This window comes from Clinocottus analis, unplaced genomic scaffold (assembly GCF_023055335.1).
Source record: "Clinocottus analis isolate CAN_PGR_092001 unplaced genomic scaffold, fCliAna1.0.p SCAF_26, whole genome shotgun sequence".
In the NCBI taxonomy this organism is placed as follows: Eukaryota; Metazoa; Chordata; class Actinopteri; order Perciformes; family Cottidae; genus Clinocottus; species Clinocottus analis.
The window spans coordinates 4,679,107-4,688,316 of record NW_027175998.1 but is presented as its reverse complement, the minus strand read 5'-3'; the positions used below and the strand labels follow the sequence as shown (position 1 = coordinate 4,688,316).

Genomic DNA, 9,210 nt, shown 5'->3' with positions numbered 1-9,210 from the left:
TCCGCAACCGCTGAGTCCGAGAGGAGTCAAGGCAAAGACAGGCGGCTCGCCGGCAAGAAGATGGAGCACGAGATCCACGGCGAGACCCAGAGGGAACAGGATCTGGTCCGGCTCGGGACAGTTCCAGGCTCCTACGACAAAGGCACGGTACGCCAGGTCAAAGAGAGGAAGCAGCTCTTTGAGGCCTTTCAGAAACCCAGTGACTCGACGTTGACGGTGCCTGTCCCGAGCAGGGCCACGTCCTGGTCCTCCGCCAGCGACGCTTCAACCCTGGAGGACCAGGAGGACGTGTCGTCGCAGGCGTCCACCATCGGAGACTCATATGTGGGGAGGCTTCCCACGCAGAGCCCGGGCACAGCCAGAGGAGGAGGCGCCTCCGCTCGGACCACCAGAGGACCAGGGTTCCCCGAGGGGACGACCTGCCAGGTCGTCATCCTGGAGAGCAACCTGAGTGTACCGGCGCAGAAGCTCTGCCACGCCAAACCAGAGGCGGAGACCGTCACTGTGGTCGACTCCGGACGTCCGGACGTCCCATCATCCAGGACTGGAGGACATAGCGGGATTAAAACGACAGAGGACGAAGAGGCACCCAAGGAGAACATGTTTTTCAAGCTGCGCCCCTCAACAAAAGTAATTAAAGTGGAGCAGGACATCCGGGAGGCCCAAGAGAGGGAGAAGGAGCTTCACAAGCAGCGGGTCAGTGTGTATGGAGGAGGAAGAGGAGGAAGAGGAGGAGGAGGGAGGCCGGTCCCCACGCTGTCGCCTTCTCCCTCACTCAATGGACTGGCTGTTCCTGACTTACCGGACTCGTCATGCAGAGCGGGAACTCGACCCACAGCAGGTTGGTGTTAGCCGGGGTCTCAAACTCCTTTTAGTGAAGCGGCCACATGCCGCCCATTTTGATCCCAAGTGGGCCGGACCAGTAAAATCACAACATAATAACGTATAGTTATAGACAATGTTTCTCTATGTTTAAATCATTGGTGAAGGTTTTCAGATGATAAACTCTATTTTAATGTCTTTCAACAATTACCTAGAAACATAAAGACCAAAAATTCAGACATCAGTCCTCTGTTTATCTGCAGATTCCCTCACTTTGTGAAACGTTTGTTTATCCATGTTTAATGACTTCTAAGACAATAATATCAGTGCTCACATCAATTGCAACTGTGGATCAATGGTTTGCATGTTCATCTTATAAGCAGAGGATCGGAGGTTTGAATCCCAGCTCTGCTAATTTTGTTCTTTAAAATATATATATATAGTTTTATTTTTTATTTTTTTAGGATTGAACAGCGCAGAGTGTTTGCAGTGTGTGTGTTTGGATGCTTGTGTGTCGAATTGTGTTTGTCATTTTTTTTTTTTTATATGGTGAAATGATGTAAACCCCCCGAAACAGCACGTTATATCATTTTTCTCACGGTCGCCTCAAAGCGGCTTTCCAAAATCAGCGTCGGCTGTTACGAGCAATCATTTTGTACCCGGAGGGGGAAAATCTGTAACTTCACAATAAATATAGCTGTCATAGTCTGTCATATTAATTGCAAAAGCTGAGGTGAGCGAAAGTCCTGAGTCATATCTCGACACTTTAGTGTGTCAGCAGGAAAGGTACGCCTTGGAAGAGTCCAATTTTAGGATGAAGGAGTTTTATTTAGTTCTCAGGGTGATATAGAGACGGAGAACAACAAGAGCCAATGTGAAACGCAGCGCTGCCAATACAGCCTGCTGAGAGGACAAGATCTGAACATTCATCTCTGTGTGATTTCAACTCGGCTGCCATTGTGTGCGCTGCAGTGTTGAGCAGTGATTCCTAGTACTAGTACAACAGGAGATACAAGTATGTATGTGTTTTCTCCTGGATTAGTGTCGCAGTCTTAAACAAAGCAGAAAAGCAACGAAATGTCTTGATTAGGTTTGGAAAGACATAACGGTTTGGTTAAAAAGAAGTTTGTTACGATATTTAAGTTACAGACGTACATGTAAATAAGTCAACGTTGACACGGATAGCGCTCTCCTGGGTGAAAGTCCTGTGTTTGTTTTAAGATTGGAGATGCTTCTACTGTCATAAGCACAGATAACAGACAGTTATTCTACATAATGAAAAGCTTGTTTGGCTCGGTTCTCCGAACACAGAATTACACTAAAGATAAGGCATAAAGTATAAAAGATATAACAGTATTGCACAATAATGTGATTGTTTGATTGATTGATTGATATGTTGGACGTCCGGCCTCTGATTCATCAGAAACCAACATGATCCAGGAGAATATCTCTTGAATGAATGGAAGTGTCCCTGCGTGACAAAGCGATCAGGGTGTGGCGTCCGTCTCCAGCGCTGAACGACCGTGACTCAGTGCTGATTGTTTTAACAGATAATAAGTGACGCGACCTCATGTCCGGTGGCTGCTTTTTGTTTCTCTTTCACCAAAGTGACCTTCACATTACTGCACTCACATGAGGTATCAAACTTATTCACGCTTAATCAGTCACTGTTTCACTGTTATATTCAGACTTCTCATCTTGTTGTCTCTGTTTAATCTCACACACGAGCTCCTGATAGCCGTGAGAGGTGAATCTGCATGTTTCTGTCTGAAAGAACGTGCAATTCCTTAGTCATCACATCATGCCGAGGCTGATCTACAGACGTCATGGAGGGATGAAGCCATGAAGATGTCATGGAGGGATGAAGCCATGAAGACGTCATGATGAAGCCATGAAGACGTCATAGTGGGATGAAGCCATAAAGACGTCATGGTGGGATGAAGCCATGAAGACGTCATGGAGGGATGAAGCCATGAAGACGTCATGGTGGGATGAAGCCATGAAGACATCATGATGAAGCCATGAAGACGTCATGGTGGGATGAAGCCATGAAGACGTCATGGAGGGATGAAGCCATGAAGATGTCACGGTGGGATGAAGCCATGAAGACATCATGATGAAGCCATGAAGACGTCATGGTGGGATGAAGCCATGAAGACGTCATGGAGGGATGAAGCCATAAAGACGTCATGGAGGGATGAAGCCATGAAGACGTCATGATGAAGCCATGAAGACGTCATGGTGAAGCCATGAAGACGTCATGGTGCGATGAAGCCATGAAGACGTCATGATGAAGCCATGAAGACATCATGATGAAGCCATGAAGACGTCATGGTGGGATGAAGCCATGAAGACGTCATGGTGGGATGAAGCCATGAAGACGTCATGGTGGGATGAAGCCATGAAGACGTCATGGTGGGATGAAGCCATGAAGACGTCATGGAGGGATGAAGCCATGAAGACGTCATAGTGGGATGAAGCCATGAAGACGTCATGATGAAGCCATGAAGACGTCATGATGAAGTCATGAAGACGTCATGGAGGGATGAAGCCATGAAGACGTCATGGTGGGATGAAGCCATGAAGACGTCTTGGTGGGATGAAGCCATGAAGACGTCATGGTGGGATGAAGCCATGAAGACGTCATGGAGGGATGAAGACATGAAGACGTCATGATGAAGACATGAAGACGTCACGGTGGAATGAAGACATGAAGACGTCACGGTGGAATGAAGACATGGAGACGTCACGGTGGAATGAAGACATGAAGACGTCACGGTGGAATGAAGACATGAAGACGTCACGGTGGAATGAAGACATGAAGACGTCATGATGAAGACATGAAGACGTCATGATGAAGACATGAAGACGTCACGGTGGAATGAAGACATGAAGACGTCACGGTGGAATGAAGACATGAAGACGTCATGGTGGAATGAAGACATGGAGATGTCATGGTGGAATGAAGACATGAAGACGTCATGGTGGCCTCCAGTATTGATCACCTTAAGATATTTAAGAAGGCAGTGCTTCGCTCATTTATTGAGCGGTCTTGCAGTTTGTCTGTCACGTTGTTCTTCTGACTCTGCAGAAGAACAGTTTAAGTTTGCGATATAACATCGCTTTACATAAAATAGTAGACAGAAACTGATTTTATGAAATATATTTCACACCATTAAAGCATTCCTCTCGTAATTTGCTGCAAGGAGACATCACAGCAGACGACCTCTGCCTCACTTGGATGCAAACTCTAACTCACCCTTTATAATTCTCTCTCTCTCTCTCTCTCTCTCTCTCTCAGTGCGCCAGTCGGTTGGCAGGGTCGGCATCTGGCCCCCGGTCCAGGCCGAAGAGCTGAGGATCGACCGGCCGGAGGTGGGTCAGAGTTTAAAGTCGACCTATTGCAATTAAGATTAAACATTACAACACTGTGTACACTGCTGCTCTACGAACTTCTGAACGTTGGACCGAGTGGATAAACACCTCACGGTGACATTGAGCACTTCTTTTTGTATTTTTTCCCCCTGAATCACACACCAACTCATCCCGTACACTTGGTACAGGACATGAAAATGTAGGCAAATCACCTTCCTGAGTCTCAAACGCAGCCGGGAGACAAATAATATGATATCAGGTTCCACAATCATGACGCTTCTCTAGCTGAGAGTTCATTTGGGAATAGCAATCCCGCTTTGGGGGGGTTCACTTCAGTCTCGTAGCGGCACGAACACGAACCAGTGTGTTTAAGACGGCGCCGGATTAAAACGGATCCGATGACGAAAGGCTCTTGGGAGGATGTCAGCATCTCTTTTTGCACCAAATGTAGGCCACAAACATCTGATAACACACTGAACACACAGCGAGGAGCTTATCTTTAGAGATAAGGGAAGAAGTAAAACAGCTCAGCGGGGCAAGAGTGTGTGTGTGTGTGTGTGTGTGTGTGTGTGTGTGTGTGTGTGTGTGTGTCGTAGAAGAAGAGAAAAGTCAATGGCCGATCCCGGTGATTTCCGTTACCTGCCTTGTGGGTCTTTTTGTGCGTCTCTTTGAAACTGTGGTATCTGATCGGAGTTGAGTTCTGCTTTAGCTCTTTACTTCGGTGAGGCGTCGACACGCTGCGTTGGAGCTGCACGCTTCAGCTTGACGCTGGCATTAACGACGCTTTGCTCACTCGTCTCTCTCTCTCTCTCTCTATCTCCCCGCTAGCTCCCTGCTGTAGCCAGCTAGCGCTGCCGCTAGTCTCCTGTTTGCTCCCCGCCAGCTCCCAGCTGTAGCCAGCTAGCGCTGCCGCTAGTCTCCTGTTTGCTCTCCGCTAGCTCCCCGCTGTAGCCAGCAAGCGCTGCTGCTAGTTCCGTGTTTGCCCCCGCTAGCTCCCTGCTGTAGCCAGCTAGCGCTGCTGCTAGCTCCCTGTTTGCTCTCCGCTAGCTTCCTGCTGTAGCCAGCTAGCGCTGCTGCTAGCTCCCTGTTTGCTCTCCGCTAGCTTCCTGCTGTAGCCAGCTAGCGCTGCTGCTAGTTCCCTGTTTGCTTCCGCTAGCTTCCTGCTGTAGCCAGCAAGCGCTGCTGCGAGTGCCCTGTTTGCTTCCCGCTAGCTCCCTGCTGTAGCCAGCTAGCGCTGCTGCTAGTTCCCTGTTTGCCTCCGCTAGCTCCCTGCTGTAGCCAGCTAGCGCTGCTGCTAGCTCCCTGTTTGCTCTCCGCTAGCTCCCAGCTGTAGCCTGCTAGCGCTGCTGCTAGTTCCCTGTTTGCCTCCGCTAGCTCCCTGCTGTAGCCAGCTAGCGCTGCTGCTAGCTCCCTGTTTGCTCTCCACTAGCTCCCCGACAACCACCGAAGCTAGCGGGGTTCTCTTCATTATGAAGAGTGAAGAGGTGAAGCGGAGACGGCTTCACCACGACATGTAATGAAAACAGCGCCACCTATCGTATCGGATATGACATGCTTTCGTCCAATGATTCGATTTATTCACTGCCATGTATATTAGGATAACAGCAGTTGCCCAGAAAGAGAGCATAGTCCGACTAAAGCAAGATTCAAATTAATACCATCATGCAGACACTCGGTGCTGGTCGCAGTCGCGTTGACCTCCCTCTGACTCGCTAATGAGCTGACGCTGCTCGTCCAATCTTTCTGCTGCAATCCCACACATCCTATGTTTCTCCTCTTTAATTCTCTTCTCTGCACTGAAGCCTTCACTCCGTCTCCGTCATCTTTTACTCGGGGAATGGCCGCTCACTCTCGCTGTCCTTCACTCCCTTCTTTCCCCCAGAACCCCCGGACGCCGAGACAGAAGAGCCCTCTGGTGCAACGCTGGGAGTCCGGCCTCTTCAACGGACACGCCTTGGATGAGGACTGAGGAAGACGTTGATGAAGACCTGTAGTTTATTTTTGAAGTAGTTGTAGGGAGGGAGGGAGTGGGGCTGAAAGTGAGATTTACAAAATGGAGAACAGTGAGAGAGGAAAGTGTGAGCAAAGAGAGAGAATGTGAAGCGAGAAAGAGGTCATGGATTGAGGCTATGAAGGGGGTCAGGAGGATTGGGAGCAAGGAAAAGGATTGGTGGTGGACTGACAACCCTGAAGAGTCCTTTATCATGGAGGAGGAGGAAGAGGAGGGCTACCTATTAGTGGATAAACCCTTGGCTTGTTTCTGGCGCTGGAAAATTCAGAGACTAATGAATGTAAAAAAGGCAAAGAAATAATACTAATAACACTGCACTGGAGAGAAGAAACATGTAAATTTAGTGAGAATGGGATTTTCAAACTTTAATGAAGTACTTTACCGTTTGGAGTTTTGGAATATTAATGAGTTTTTTTGTTGACGAGTGAAACATTTTCCAGCTCGAGAAAACAATGTGTCATCACCGATTTTACGCGTTGAAGCGATGTCTTACAGCGAGCTGCTTGTTCGTTGCACCTGTGCAGCCTGATGCGTGCCGTGCAACAGTGAGCCATGCAATAAATCACTGTTTGAGCATCTCGGTGGGTTATTGACATTGTGTTTGTATCTGACTTACGTACACGGGATGGAAACATATAAACACCTCTCAGCAAAACGGAGTCCAGTGCAACCCCAACACAAACACAAAATGGCCGACTTCACAAAGGTAATCAACCTTAAGCGCTTTTGTGCTCTTTATAGTCTGGTAGCTCTGGATGGAGGCCGGTGATCTGAATTGTTGCACCAGCCGTAATCCCTGAATGACTCCTTCGTTTGTTATTTTTCACGCGTCCCCACAGGAAGCTGGATTATGGTGCATTAACGCACCTTCTTGAAGACGGATTTCAGATACACACAATACACACTTAATACTCAAATAATAGCGGCTCCGTCGTTGAGACGTTTGACATTTTTGGGATGATTTTCCCTGATTACGAGTGTCTCCTTTATTGTATTTTTTAATCTGACTGGCAGACATGATGTAATGGTAACGCATGGAATGTTTTTCTACTAACTCGTGCTGCACAGCAGCCTGAAATAAACTAATTAAAGGCACAGTGGGTGGGATTTAGAGGGCGCTATTATGGAATGTAATAGTCATCACCATGTTTTCATGTGTGTACAATCACCTGAAACTACGCACACATCACAGCAGAAGGGGAGCAGACGGGGATTCAGCGGGTTGCAATCTACAACCTCGCCATTAGAGGGCACCAGATGCGGCGCGCTGTTCCTTTAAGGTTTACTTTGTTTCAGCCGTAACATATTCATACGTTTATGCTGCTCCTCTGAACAATCATCTGCTCCGTGTTCGGTGTTTTTATTTCTGTCCTTCGCGCTGCCGGGGGTCAAGGAGAAAAATTGTCACCATGGAGACAGTGAAGAAGATAAGGTGCTTTGCTGGAATCAAGCAGCACAACGCGTGTGTGTGTGTGTGTGTGTGTGTGTGTGTGTGTGTGTGTGTGTGTGTGTGTGTGTGTGTGTGTGTGTGTGTTTTTGTGTGTGTGTGTGGAGGGTGAGCTCAGCAGACCACGCTTTAGTGACCTCTCAATCTCCCGTGAATAATTCATCAGCTCATTCTGACTGGACGCAGCCCGGCGACGCGGCCAGCACATCATTATTATTATTATTATTATGCCGCCGCCGCCGCAACTTAAGAGCTCAAAATTATTAATAAGCTCCGGCAACTTCCCTCACGTCGCCCTGTTGCCAGGTCTGGTGGCCAGCGAGTGATGTGCAGTCTGAGAACACGTCTGAAGACGAGTTATAGGAGAAGCGCTGTGACACAGGATTGTTTTATGAGCTATGAATTATGTCAAAGTCCAGGATCAAAGATTATTTTTTTTAAACTGCTCCTTCCAGGTTCGTTCGTTCTCTCTCCCTCTCTCTCTCTCTCTCTCTCTCTCAGGTGACCCCTGCACCTGCCCGTCAGCCGCAGACTCATTTCCATGATATTTCATTATCGCTGGCTTTCAAAGGCCGGCCGGCACGAAGTCTTTGAAGCGGCGTTGTGCGTTTAGAGGATCAGCCGGCGCTCTTGTAAAGCCTCTTTGTCGAGGGGACAAAAGTATGAGAGGAGGTGAAGGGAATATGTGTGTGTGTGTGTGTGTGTGTGTGTGTGTGTGTGTGTGTGTGTGTGTGTGTGTGTGTGTGTGTGTGTGTGTGTGTGTGTGTGTGTGTCTGTGTGTGTGTATGACTCAAATGAGTGTGCGTTTGCCGTGCGCGTGGAGATAAACTCTCCTCGGCAGTGGTGGAACGTAACTTCAGTGTATTCACTCGAGTGTTCACACTTAAGTGTCTTTACTTTTCTATTAAGTAGAACTTAAGGTACTTGTACACGATGGAGTGCCGATATTTTCTGCTACTTTTACTTCAATTTCCTGGAGAAATGTGTGTGACGCTTTCCTTGAAGCTGAAGCTCAACTTGCCCACGTGAATATTGAATTATCATTGAAAAGTTGACTTGCTTTGCACGGATTCATTAACACAAGGAGTTCATGCAAATTGTGAGCGTAACCAATGAAACGTTTCTTTATTTCTCATGATAAGTTCCAGGAAACCTTTTGGACGGGACGTTTCCGTGCAGAACAGACCGTCCCACAGTCCGGCCTCAGGTTACGTTTGGTTTGTTTCAAAGCGAACGTTAATGCTCAGTGTTTCCTGCTTTATTTGACTCACCTCTCCTCCGGTTTCAGACCCCTTCACTTCCTGCCTTTGTGTGTTTTCCTGCCACTTTTGAGCGCCTGCCCCGCCCCGATTAGTGTTACCTGTCCCTGCAGTCACCTGACGCCTGCTCACCTGCTCCCACTTCCCCATCAGTCAGTCACCAGCAACACCTGGAACACAGACAGACAGGCGGCTTCACAGAGTACACAGGAAGTCACATGCAACATGACTTCCTGTTACGATCTGAAGGCTCTTTGTAGTTTACAGACCTTGTTTGGATTTATTCATGTGTTTGT

General features: G+C 48.0%; 1 long non-coding RNA gene across 1 annotated transcript; it reads left to right on the top strand.

The window, feature by feature from the left end:
• The first annotated feature begins 723 nt into the window (after positions 1–723).
• On the top strand, positions 724–6,188 carry LOC137794808 (uncharacterized). Its single transcript, XR_011078352.1, has 3 exons — positions 724–841; positions 4,124–4,197; positions 6,080–6,188. It is a non-coding gene; the product is annotated as an uncharacterized lncRNA (long non-coding RNA).
• Positions 6,189–9,210: the final 3,022 nt, after the last annotated feature.